The sequence below is a fragment of the Podarcis erhardii genome (genome assembly GCF_964252035.2).
Source record: "Podarcis erhardii genome assembly, chromosome: 6".
Taxonomy (NCBI): Eukaryota; Metazoa; Chordata; class Lepidosauria; order Squamata; family Lacertidae; genus Podarcis; species Podarcis erhardii.
This window is the reverse complement of record NC_138510.1, coordinates 36561692-36576314: the sequence shown is the minus strand read 5'-3', so window position 1 is coordinate 36576314 and position 14623 is coordinate 36561692.

Below are 14623 nucleotides of genomic sequence, written 5' to 3'. Positions count from 1 at the left end.
TCCCTGTGTCTCTGTCCAGTTGGGTGGGGGGGGGGAATCTAGAGTGTGTGTTCCTGGCGTTAGGCAACTGGGACAGATCAGGGATTCTGCTGGTTTACCGCCTGCCTCGCTGCCCAGGAGTCTTTCTGCCTGAACTGACAGAGCTGGTCTCAGAGGCAGTGTTGAAGACTCCCAGACTGCTGGTTCTGGGAGACTTCAACATCCATGCCGAGGCAGCTGGCTCTGAAGTGGCTCAGGACTTCATGGCCGCCATGACAACCGTGGAGCTGTCCCAACATGTCATTGGCCCAACGCACATGGCACATGGCCATGCTCCTTTCTTGTAATTTGAAGCCATTACCTCAAGTCCTACCCTCAAGAGAATGCTCTCTCTTCCATGTGACAGCCCTTAAGATATTTGAAGACAATTATGACATATCAACAAAAATTTGTGTAAATACATTCAAGTATGCAGTGACCTGAAAATGACCCAAAATAGTGAGTGAGGGATTTGTATGCTTAAAATGCAAAAAAAATATCGTCTTTTAAAATGCTTAAAATCGTCTTTTAAAATGCTTAAAATCGTCTGGGATCCTCTAACTATAGATCTAAAACTTGCTGTTTCAGTCTAGCAACTACAGTCTAGCAACTTTGCATATTGCTGGTCGTATTAGCAATAACGTATAACCTAACATTAGCCTTTGGTTAATTAAATAGTCTGGTGTTTTAAACTGTGGGGGACTGTTACTGTTTTTGTTTGTTATTATGCTATGTATGTTTGTGTTTTTATATTTTTAACCTCCCTGTGATCTTCGGATGAAGGGTGGTATATAAATTTAATAATCATCATCATCATCATCATCATCATCGTATATTAATGCATCATTATCCTGTGGTTTTTCAAATGCTTGCTTCCTCCACTTCAGTCTGTTTTTGACCATTACTGTGGGAAGGAGACAATTTTCCAATGGTCCCAAGAGAGTCAGGAATAGACACCTCATCTCCTCACTTCTGGGGGTACATGCTTTGAGTCTTTATCGATGACTATACTCATTTTACTATTCCAGAAACCCAAAAGCTCCTAGGAACACATCTTGCTGCTAAAGTACATGCTATGTGACTCCATTAGAACAATGCTATAAGGATCTGAACCCTGAGTGTTTGTTCTGCTTAATGAAACTGTGATGGGGCCTATTCAGGGGACAGCCAAGGAGGTGCCAAAAACATGGTCTCATGTTTTATTAACATGCACATCAGTGAAGATGTTCTCATGGAACAGAGTGAATGAAATATTCATGCTCACACTTAATGTGCAATAAAAGACATTGCAAGGGGTGGTAACTTGCTGCAGGCACCATTCCACTGTACAATCTTCTGGTATCCTCCATATGCCAATTAATACTCCTACCCTCCCTCCTGTCTTTTCTCACATGTTCTAGCCAAGCTTCTGCACTGTGGACAAACAATGTCTCAGTCACATGTTTTCCTCCCTGTTTCTGGGGTAAAATACCATTTAAATAACTTTATATCCTTCAGAGAATCCTGGGAACTGTAGTTTGTTAAGTGTACTGGGAATTGTAGCTAGCTGAGAGGACTACAGTTCCTAGGATTCTTTGGGGTAAGTGATGTGCTTTAAATGTCTTCTTCTTTCTTTCTTTCTTTCTTTCTTTCTTTCTTTCTTTGGCGATCACTCGTAGCCAAGTAAGATTGTCTTCTATGAACACAGTCTTAACAATGAGTCTGTAATTGACTATGGAGGCCAATTCTGGATCCACACATCCTTCCACAGTGGGGACATTGGTTTCCGGGTGGGAGTTGATCATGGTGAGGCTTTTCCAAACTTCCTCTTAGCACATTTTCCCTTTCATTCTGAGTTTGAACGTCTTCAAAGTCCATGACACCATTGGTAAAAGCTGTTCTCCAATTGGAGTGCTTGCAGGCTAGTGTTTCCCAGTAGTCAGTGTTTATACTACATTTTTTTTTTAGATTTGCCTTGAGAGAGTCTTTAAACCTCTTTTGTTGACCACCAGCATTACGCTTTCCATTTTTAAGTTTGGAATAGAGTAGTTGCTTTGGAGGACGATAATCAGGTATCTGAATAACATGACCAGTCCAATGAAGTTGATGTTGAGGAATCATTGCTTCAACATTGGTGATCTTTGTTTCTTCCAGTACACTGGCATTAGTTTGCCTGTCTTCCAAAGTGATGTGTATTTTTTTTTTTTTTGGAAACACTGTTGATGGAATCTTTCAAGGAGTTGGAGATGCTGTTTATAAGTGGTCCATGTTTCATTAGCATACAGTAAGGTTGGTAGTACAAAAGCCTTGTAAAAAAGCATTTTGGTTTCCCTGTGGATGTCCTGGTCCTCAAACTCTGCACTTCAATTGGGAGAAAGCTGCACTCTCAGAGCTCAGGCGATGCTGGATTTCAACACCAATGTCGGCCCTTGTGGAAAGATAACTGCCCAGGTAGAAGAAGTGATCAACACTTTCCAACGTTACACCATTGAGTTGGATTTGTGGCACTGCAGAGGGGTTTTTTGTGCTTGTTGGTGCAGCACTTTGGTTTTTTGGGATGTTGAGAGATAGGCCATGCTTTTTGTAAGCTTCTGCAAAGATATTTAGGATGGCTTTGGAAAGCTACTGATAGAGCTGGCAAGAAAGGTATGGATTATTTTAAATAAAGCAGAAAGGGAGATATATTTCTTTATTAGTGGCTTGGAAAATCAGATGTCTTGTGAAAGTGGTTTTTATTTATAAAATAAAATGGGGGCAAAAATCAATCACCTGTTCTTTGAACAATTAATGCCAGTCAATTTGACGTCCTGACTCCTATGTAAGTCATATTGCTGACTTGGACTTTGAACTATACTGTGTGTGAAAGTACATTTATCCTTGCACCTAATAAGTAGGTTTTAAAAATATATATACATAAATATGAGTTCTTATAGATTGTTGGGTAGGGTGGGAGGATGCAGGGGGCTTCCTCAGCAGGAAGCACAAGGTCAAAAGTAGAATTAGTTGGCTCTGCCTCCTATTGCTTTGGCTAAGGTAAAACACTCCTTGTACATTTGTATACAAAAACACACACATCTCACACCAGCCCAAATATAACGTGAGAAATGGCTCTTAGAATAAGGTTACCAGACATCCCTGTTTCCCGGGGACAGTCCCCGGATTTACAAATTAGTCCTCTGACAAAATCCATCTAATAGGAAGTTGAAAAGTGTCCCCGGATTCATTGAACAAATCTGGTAACTTCATCTTAGAAGGAGAAAAGGAATTGGGGGTGGGGGAATCCTAGCAATTTTGCCTCAGGAGAAATCCAAACAGCTCCCTATTCTTTTGTCTTTTAATGCCCTTGCATCTTATTAAGCAAAGGTTTCCCGCCGATGTTTGCCTGCCACCCTCTCTCTAAATGAAATCCAAATTGGATACTGATGATTTCAGCATCCTGTGAAATATTCTGGTGGTTGAAAGTAATCTGCGACCACTCCAGCACTTTTGCTAATGGGCTGCATGTGCGATACTCCTGCGCGGGAGAGCAAAGGCACTCCAGCTGTTAGAGAGTGCTCAAAATAGTTTGCATCTTCTATAGATTGCCTTTCATCACACACCTCTTCACTCCCTTATCTCCCCCTCAGGCAGTTCTGCACCTCCAGCATCGTTAGCCAGAAGGCATACCCACTAGGAAGAGGAGAGACTACACCTATCATCGCCCTCACCATGCTGATCAATATCCTGCAAAATAGTCTGGTATGGTTCACTTATGGAAGGCTCCCACTGCACTCTGCACGTTGTCAGCTGCTGCAAAGGCAAAAAACATAAGGCAAACTTAATGAGCCTTTACTAGGGAAAAGGAAAGTATATAGCAAGCTAACCCCACTTCTATGACTTATATTTATTTTATGCAGTGTTTATTCTCTCTGCGGGTACTTAAGGGTACACAGTACAGGTACCTCCCCCCCCCCACCCAAATTTTCAAAGTGTGACTTACTGTAACAACTTCATGGGGAGTACTGGCGACCTTTTTCTTAAGAAAAAAGAAGAAAAAGCCCTGATTTTATATAAATTTAAGTTGACCTTCAGCATTCTTATCAGGGTAGTGTAGAAACAAGACTATTATACACACACACATACATCTGTGCCTTATGGAAAGCAGTTCATGGATGAAACAAACAATAATGTTATTGGTATTATTATTTATAAATTAGGATTAGAAGGTTCCCTAAATATGAGAATGCCCTAGTCAGTCTGTGCCTGTGTCTCTCAGCTGGGATATGTATTCTAAAGCATTTCAAAAGAAGCTTGGGCACCAATAGCAGACTGGAAGTGCCTTTTAATATTTCAGATTGGTAATGACAAAACAAAACAAAAACCTGGTAATCTTGGCATAGTATTGTCACCATTATGAAACCTCCAGTTGCTAGTTGTGTCTCTGACACCCAGGGATTGGAAAATCCAAATTACTCTGGATGCATGTGTCATTGGCTGACTTGATGGAAGAATATTATTGGGCTCAGGTCTGCCATTCCACAGTATCTCATCTCAGAATGTTTAATGCATCCTATCTCAGATTCCACTTGAGTAGCTATTCCCATTATGTCCTTGGGGTACAGAAATTGAAGCTTAGAGATGAAGTGCAGTGCTCAAGGCCAGAAAAGGAATCTGTAGCCATTAGACCAGGGAACTCTCTCATTTCTGCCCTAAATGCCCTTTTTTTGCTGCTTGTCTCTTAGCCCTGGTCTTTTTCCCAGACCCAAGAAGACAATGACTCTCAAGTCTTCAGCTTTATTTATATGACCCATTAATTAAGTACAAAATGGGGAAGTAATCCACAGCAGATGAGCACTGGATGAGTGACTTCTGGCTCTTGATAATGCCTTTATTACGAAACAATGCTGCAGAAATCAAATGGCTGCAATAAATCAGGAGATTAATAACGGGCTGAAAATGTACAAATTAAATTGTGTGCCTTGCACAAACCTATGGCTTTTTTCCTTGCCCCATCCAAAGCAGCAGGAAAACAAGGTTAGAAATCACTTTATAAAAATGAACATCTACTTTAATCCTTGATCCAATCAGTAAATAGAATTGGCTCAGAAAGCAGCCAGCCCTTGTTCTGCCCTTTGCGCGTGCTCTCTCTCTTTTTGCTTTTTTTGCCAAAGACATTAGCTAGGAAATGGGACCACAGTGTCTTTTTTCAAGGGAAATGGACTTGAACTCAAAGCTAAAAATCTCAGTGCCCAGTTTGAGCTGTAAGAATAGTTCAAGAAATCTTTTTGTAGAACTCCAAGAAGGACACTGACAAACTGGAATTCAAGAAGGACACTGACAAACTGGAACGTGTCCAGAGGAGGGCAACCAAAATGGTCAAAGGCCTGGAAACGATGCCTTATGAGGAATGGCTAAGGGAGCTGGGCATGTTTAGCCTGGAGAAGAGGAGGTTAAGGGGTGATATGATAGCCATGTTCAAATATATAAAAGGATGTCACATAGAGGAGGGAGAAAGGTTGTTTTCTGCTGCTCCAGAGAAGCGGACACAGAGCAATGGTTCCAAACTACAAGAAAGAAGATTCCACCTAAACATTAGGAAGAACTTCCTGACAGTAAGAGCTGTTCGACAGTGGAATTTTCTGCCAAGGAGTGTGGTGGAGTCCCCTTCTTTGGAGGTCTTTAAGCAGAGGCTTGACAACCATATGTCAGGAGTGCTCTGATGGTGTTTCCTGCTTGGCAGGGGGTTGGACTCGATGGCCCTTGTGGTCTCTTCCAACTCTATGATTCTATGAATACATACCTCACAATGTATTAGGGCCGCTTCTGGTGGTCTCACATCTTAAACAGGTGTGTATGGTACTGGGCAAAATATGGCTGAAGTCATGTAACTTTTCTAATCTCAAAGAGGTCACATCAGACTACAAGAAGCTCATACACTGGGGAAGTCACAAAGCATTAGGAGATTTGGGTCTCATGTTCCCATCTAACACCTCTAAGTTAATGAAGATAACGCACCAGTTTCTGAAATGTTTTGGTTTTTTAAAAACTATAGAAAACGTACCAGATACATGGCAGTTTCTGACAGTCCTGGTTGGACACCATAGCACACAGTGACAAACATGAGAAGTGATTTATCAAACACAGATCCCATTTCTCCAACACGTCACCTGGCAGGCTCCATTCAATTTCAAGAGGCAGAATAGGAGGTGGTTGAGCAATATAGCAGAAGTAGTGACAGGAGTTGTAGGAATGCCTCTTACACCCATTGCTTTGTGTGGCTCTGTTAAGGAATTGGAATGTTCAAATAATAATAATAAAATACCAGGAATTCTAATTTAGAACGTTGTTTACCAAAATGAACCTAGCGTAGATAGAGCCTCTTTCCAAATTCAGGCTGTAGTGACATTTGGGTACTATCATCAGGGGGTGAGATCAATGTTGGAAGCCATATTTGTATGAAGCTGTGATTCAAATAGTAATCAGATAATGGATACTTTTCATCTTTGAATGGAGGAAAATGTTTCCTGACCTAAAATCACCTAATGCAAGTGGGTGTAATAAGCAGCTTCCTATGTGCAATTCCCCTATGGTTTCTCATTTCGGTGATAGCTAATCCACTCCAGTAATGTCTGAAGCAGACCTAGGCAAAACTAGGATCACCAATGCCACTTACAAGCCAGCCCCTCCGCAGTATTTTCCCAACCAGAAATTCATCGCTGCTTTGTATGCTCAACATCCTTTTCTTTTTCATTATATTTTGACCTCTCTTGCAATCTAACAGCCCTCCACGGTTATTCAAGTGGGACCAGTTTCTTCTGAATTACTTAATTTGATTATAGCATCCAACCTTAGCCTCTTTCATTACATGTGAATCTCATCCTACATAATTAATAGAGGCTGCACCCAGGTGTAGATCCATATACTTTGCACTAGGCAGTTATACTGCTTAGTGGAGTCTGCCCAATGGGGGGTGGGGGTGAAGGTGGGCTGGCAAATAACCCACCCAAAGCCATGTTAACAGTACAGCATATGGCAATGGAACTGGCTTCATGATTTTAGCACATAAAGAGGTGCATACCAATGAAACCCAGAGGTCAGTGACTGCAGTATTTGAAATGTTCCTTCAGGTCAGAATAGCCAGAAACCTTGGAATGTTCATCAGTATGCAGATGATACCCAGCTCTACCTCTCTTTTAAATCAGAACCAGTGAAGGCTGTGACTGTCCTGTGTGAGTGTCTGGAGGCAGTTGGGGGATGGATGGCAGCTAACAGATTGAGGCTGAATCATGACAAGACAGAAGTACTGTTTTGGGGGGGTCGGGGGAGGGCAGGTATGGAGAATTCCCTGGTCCTGAATGGGGTAATTGTTCCCCGGAAGGACCAGGTGAGCAGCCTGGGAGTCCTTTTGGATACACAGCTGTCCATTATTATTTGAACATTCCAACACCTTAACAGAGCCACACAAGACGCAGATCAATTCTGTGTCCAGGGCAGCTGTCTACCAGCTCCATCTGGTATGCAGGCTGAGACCCTACCTGCCCATGGACTGTCTCGCCAGAGTGGTGCATAAGCTAGTTATCTCCTGCTTGGACTACTTTAATGCACTCTACGTGACCCAGAAGGTGACCCAGAAATTACAACTAATCCAGAATGTGGCAGCTAGACTGGGAGTGGCTGCTGAGACCATATAACACCGGTCCTGAAAGACCTACATTGACTCCCAGTACATATAACGCCGGTCCTGAAAGACCTGCATTGGCTCCCAGTACATTTCTGAGCACAATTCAAAGTGTTGGTGCTGACCTTTAAAGCCCTAAATGGCCTCGGCCCAGTATGCTTGAAGGAGCATCTCCACCTCCATCTTTCCACCTGGACACCGAGGTCCAGCTCCAAGGGCCTTTTGGTGGTTCCCTCACTACGAGAAGTGAGGTTACAGGGAACCAGAGGGCCTTCTCGGTGATGGCACTCACCCTGTGGAATGCCCTCCCATCAGATGTCAAGGAAATAAACAACTATCTGACTTTTAGAAGACACCTGAAGGCAGTTCTGTTTAGGGAAGTTTTTAATGTTTGATGTTTTATCATATTTTTAACATTCTGTTGTGAGCCACCCAGAGTGGTTGGGGAAACCCAGCCAGATGGGCAGGGTATGTATGTATGTATAAATAATTTTCTAATGCAATTTTTTTTTTTTTTTTTTGCCAGAGTTACCACTGAAAAGGTAATCTTGTCCATAGGTTGCCATTGGGGTGTCTGCGGGCCCTCGTGTGTCCATTGAGGACTTATGTGGCATCCAGAGAGCCCCCCCTCAAGGCTCTCCAGTCCAACTTCTTTGGTTTGCAAAGAACCAGAGAGCCTTAATAGACCAGCCTTCTACGCAGACATAGTTTTAAAGCCATAAATAGATAGGAACAGGAGGGGGGAGACAAAGAAACCAACCCAAATGTTGTCTCTATAATTATAACCTGCCCAGCTACACTTTCTTTAAACTAGCAAAAAAATAACTCCAAGCTCCAGGATCTGCAATTGATTGCTTTCCCACAACTCCTGCCCTACTTCTCTGTGTGTACAATTTTCTTAGTCTGTCTAGACACAGTGATAGCAGTATTTATGTGAGAAGACAGGCATGGCTGTGATGGGCTGCCATTATGGAGAGAGTCCCAGCACCTCCCATGCTGTTGGAGACTGCATATTTGTTGTTTTACTCTTAAGAGAGGAATCTGGATCAAAGGTACATTCAGACTATGTAAGACAGTGTTTCTATGGCTGGAGCATAAATTAGGCAAGAGAGAGCAGCCTTCACCAACCTGGTGATCTCCAGATGTTGTTGGATTCCAATTCTCAGCAGCTCCAGCCAGCATTGTTGATTGTCAGAGATAATGGGAGTTGTATTCCAAGAACACTGTATTTCAAGGGCATCAGCTTGGGGAAGGCTGACACAGAGTCAGGATTGGAAACAGTCAGGATTGGAAACTGGTGACCCTCTAGATGTTGCTGGACTACAACTCCTAGAATCCCTCATTATTTGTCATGCTCACTGGGGTTGACAGGAATTGCAGCCCAACAACATCTTGGAAGCAGGGCACAGGCTCCCCACACTTGTCATAGAACTGCCACATCCCCGTTTAATAAAAAGGTACATCTCATTGCAGCATCTTAAAAAGCAGAGACATCACCTTGCCAACAAAGGTCCGTATAGTTAAAGCCATGGTTTTCCCAGTAGTGATGTATGGAAGTGAGAGCTGGACCATAAAGAAGGCTGATCACCGAAGAATTGATGCTTTTGAATTATGGTGCTGGAGGAAACTCTTGAGAGTCCCATGGACTGCAAGAAGATCAAACACATCCATTCTTAAGGAAATCAGCCCGGAGTGGTCACTGGAAGGACAGATCATGAAGCTGAGGCTCCAATACTTTGGCCACCTCATGAGAAGAGAAGACTCCCTGGAAAAGACCCTGATGTTGGGAAAGATTGAGGGCACAAGGAAAAGGGGACGACAGAGGACGAGATGGTTGGACAGTGTTCTCGAAGCCACAAACATGAGTCTGACCAAACTGCGGGAGGCAGTGGAAGATAGGAGTGCCTGGCGTGCTCTGGTCCATGGGGTCACGAAGAGTCGGACACGACTAAACAACAACAACAACATCTCATTGAGTTGGCTGTCCAGAGAGCAGATCAAGAGATTTATTTCATGCTCTGTAAAATGTAATAAAACTTTTATAGTTTCCATGGGTGTCATCTGAAATGAAGGGTTCATCCACACCATGCTTTTGCATCATGCTTTCTAGCCATGCATTAAAGTTCCATGTCCAAGCACTTTATCTTTGACTCACTGCCTTCCCTAGGAAAATCCACTCTTTTATGCTGAATTGGAACAAACAGCAATTTGTTTTTTCCATGGACTGTTGTTGGCTCCAAATTACCAATAAAGAGTGAGTTTTTTGTGAGGAAAGCGCCGGGACCAAAAATAAAAAAGCACACCTGGGCATTGAGCTGTAAAGAACAGACTTGTACCTAAAAATGAGCATGAAAGGAAGTCTGGATGAGCCCTAAAATAATATTAAGTTGGCTTGAATATGAATAAAGTTAAATAACATTAATAAATGCTTGCTAACTGGAAACATGACTGTGGTTCTGCTGCTTTCTTCCACCCCTAAACATTTGTAGAATTTCTGCTGCCCTGACAAAATAAATTAAAATACCATACTTTTCTGTGTATAAGACGAGGTTTTTTTTAGTTGATAATAATATTTAAAATGTGGGGGGGAGGTCTTATACATGGATAGTGCATAGGGGGGATGTGCGATTGGTTTCAGCTGTGAGCAAGAGCTTGTGAGCGGCAATTGGCTGGGCGAATGGTGTCTGTCACAAGGGCTGCTTCGGACTGGCTGTCGCCATGGCAAGGTGGCTTCCGTTACACGTGTGACTGTTAGTGTGAGTGATTTTCAGCATCCCCCCCAAAAAAAAGAAATTGCTCAACATTCCTGGTTAACACCCCCTCAAAAAAAGCTCAACAACTCTGGGCAATCCTCCCCAAAAAAGCTTAACAACAATTTCTTAATTTGGAGTCCCCAAAAGTAGGAAGCGTCTTATACACGGAAAAATATGGTAATCATCATCACCACCACCCATATGTGGATCTTGGCCTAATTTCATGTGGGTGACAAGGAGGAAAAAAGTTGGGAGGATGATTGGAAGAGAGTAAAAAGGGGTCCCACCCACCATTGCAAGTGACACCCAAAATATTACCCCCAAGCTTCCGGGCTGGTGCCTCCGGTAATGGCGGAATTCCTCTGATCGGGAGGAATTTGCTTCGTGGGAATCCGGGTCTGGCCACCACGGCGAAGGCGGAGACCCACTAAAAATCACAGGTGGGTGAAGCCTGTGAACCTGGGATTCGGCTGGCACCTTTTGCGCCTCCCCTACTCACGGGGAAACTCAGTTTCAGGGATCTGGAGTGACGTGGGGTGAGTGGCGTGGTGCTTCGAATTGATTGCTTTTTCCACGGAGCGAAGCCGCATAGCTGTTGCTGGAGAGCGCTGACTTTTTCCTGTGGACAATTTGATCTTAAAGCAACTACCCGTGAATAAAGTGAAGAATTGGATTTTTAAACGTCTTAATTTGGCACCGAAACACGGAGGTTCAAAACAGGAAGTCCGCCTTCCCCTTTTGTAAATAGACTGAAGCAAAGAGGCTGCAAGCTAAAGTCTTGGAAAGCCTACTGTGAAGGACTAAATTTCCATCAGTAAAAAATATTAAATCCCCCTTGGAAGCAGGAGAAGAGGGGGGAAGTTTTGGACTGTATATGCTTGCAGGAGAGAGGAAGTTAAAATACCACTGCTCCGAACCTGGAAACGGGCTGCTAGTAAGACTGACGTCTTTTGGAATGCTCACTGACCGTGGCTAGAACGTTCACTGACAGTTAGTTAAATAAGAGAAATACATTGTTTCCAATGTCTCCATCTGCGTTTAAAAAGGAGTAAAAGTAACTGAAAATTGAAACTAACTTTATTGTTTGAACTGTGCCTAAAAGGACTAATACATATAGAAACTGTTTCCCTCTAGAGGAAGCTTTTGAAACTGTTACAAGAGCTGATCTGGGGGAATTTCCAGCTGCAAGATAAAAAGCTGTGAGACTCTGGGACTGACCTTGAATTGGTTAAGAATGTTGATAGAAGAGGCCTTAGCGGTCGCATTATGTAAGATAAGTAACTCACTGGAACAGCTTAACAAGAAGGTGGATGTGGTAACTACCAAAATTGATAATTTGGGACAAAAAGTGAACATCAATACAGAAACTATTCAGAAATTGATACAGGAATCTACTTTGACATGGCAAACTGCGGAGAAGGCTAGGGAGAAAGTTGTTGCCGTTGAACCTAAAGTAACACAGTTGGAGAGAGAGAGAGTCCCAGCCTTACAGATGCAATTTGATGACCATAAGTCGATGCCTTCTACGACTGAATTTGAAAGACGCCCCGAAATGTCTTTTGGATTTTGGGTTTAACTACGGAGATTTGGTTGCCTTGTTGGGAAGGAGCGGGATCATCTCTGGGTGGGAGTTTCCCCGAGATCTACTCTTTAGCCTCAAAGGAAGGAAAATAAAAATAAGATCAGTAGAAGACAAAGTAAAGTGCATGTATAAATATGAAGAAGACGTGCAGAAGGGACTTGGAAAAGAGCTAAGAGCGTCAGACAGAAGATTACCAGGTTAATGAACTATATGGAATTAGCGGAAATGACTGGCAGAATCCGAGACCAGGGAGAAGAGACGGTGGAAGAAGATTGGAAAAAGTTTAAAGACTATTTATAGAAATATTGTAAAATTGACGAATGTTGGAAAAATGTTGGAATGAAGTTATATGGCTTTAGTAGAAATGTTATAAGGAATTAAGTATAGATAGATTATTAGAGTATTAGGGAAAAATAAGGTTAGAATATGTTAAGATAAATATAGGACAGAAAACAGAGAAAGATGGAAAGATGGAAAGGAATTGCTGAAACAATTAACAGAAGTGGAATACGAAAAGGGAGGTGTGAGGAGGTCGTTGAAACAAGTAAATGAAAGATATGATATTGAAATTGTATGATGTGTGTTAAATTGTTTTTGTTTTGTTTTGTTTAGCTTATTGTGTTAGTGTTGTGTAATGTTTTTATATTGTATTGTATTGTGTTTTTTTCTCTTTCTCTTTTTTCATTTTTTCCCTTTTTTGTAGTGTTTAAAAGTAATAAATATTATTTTTTTAAAAAAACAAAATATTACCCCCAAGGTAGGTAATGCAGACCTTGTGAGAAAACATGTTTGCCAGCTCCCATAATAAGCATTGTTGACAAAAGAAAAGCAATTTGCTTTTATTTGTTTTTATATTGCTGTTTTACTGATTTTAGGTTGTGTTTTAATGATATACCGGTATTCTCTGTTTTTCAGATGATACATTGCTAAGATTTTTTGAAATATTAAGTGGTCTATAAATGCTTTTAAATGAACAAAATTACATTAATTTTTAAGTCTGAGTAGAAATACATAGAATAGCACAATTAATATTTAAGCATTGAGAATTTTTTATTATTATTATAAATCTGGCTAGGTTGAGCTTCAGTGCACATTAGGCTCAATGAGGTAAATGTGTATAGGATTAAGTAGCCTTGAATAAATTAACATATACAAATTAGCACTGTTATACAAAAGGAAGCAGTCACACAACATAACATGAACACTTTGCATAAGTAGCTGCCAGGATATTTTCTTAGAAATATAAAATATACATAATAAAATGTGAAATTGATTTACAAGGAACACGATGCATAGCACAGTGCTGGGATCAAGCAGTGATCCAATTAAATACTTGTTGATGCATTTGTATTAGTGTGAAATGTCTAAGACAATCAATTATTTAAATATCCTGGGAATCTCATCCTACGGTTAATAAACGGGCTGAAATTATCTTCCATTCATAACAATAATAAATGTTATGGATGCACACTTCTAAGCAACGTTCTGTGACTTTAGAAATAGTTGCCTCAGTTGCAAGGCTGAGTGGGTATGCATATGGATCAGTAAAATTATTATGCATTTCAGTACCATGGGACAAAGTTAGATGGCATTTCAGTATTCTGTAAAAAAACAAGAATGAAATGTAGGATATGAAAATGCTGGCAATAACTAACTACAAAAAAAGCCTGAATGCTCAGAAATTTCTGCTGTATACATTAAGCTTTTGATGGCCCAGAGGCAACGGTATGGGTTGCACATTTTGTAATGAGTGCAAATATTTTTATTTATTTATTTAAGGGAGACAGAAGTGTCCCTTAGTTAAGCTGAGCAATAAAAGAAAAAAGTTTTGCCATTATAAGCCCCAACATGCTATATAGCATCAAAAAATGGTTTTAAAGGGGTTAAAATGTCAGTTTGCTGTACTTTTAACTTGCTGTACCTGAGGTAATTTGTATTGGATCAGTTTGAAATTTGGAATTTTTATATACTCAATAATAATAATAATAATAATAATAATAATAATAATAATAATAATAATATAAAAATAATAATTTATTTATACCCCACCCATCTGCAGTCTGTCTGTCTGTTTGTTTCCCAAGTTCCAAGTTGTTAGCTCAACAGCCATTTTCTTTCCAATTTTGGGCTTACTGAGGAAAGCAAGCCTTTTATTGGCTGGGTGTAGTTCTGCACAGTCCTTCAGAAGTTATTTCCCTGCCCTATTAATGTTTGTGGTAAGCAGATACTGGGGAAATCCGGTAGGGTGTGGCCAGATCGATTTTTGAAGTGAACATTTTGCAGATATTGCAATGTTTCCAGAGGAAACATGTTTGGATACAATGTGCTCTGTCATTTCCTTTCTTTATGAAATAAGACACACCAACCTTTTGGGGCTCATAGATATATTTGGAAACTGTGGTCATAAGGGACCACATCCCACAGTACCCTTGTATGATGGGCTACATGCAAACAACTGGCAACTTCTCTTACATTCTTGCCCTGCGTCCTGCATCTCCTCCCCCAGTTCTGACTACTCAGACTCTTCCCCTTTCTCCATCCCTGGCTCCATCCCTGGCTCCTGTCTGGCAGGAGGCACAAAATCGCATAAATCGCTGCTCACTTCCCCTGGATAAGCCTCTGGCCCTGCAGCCT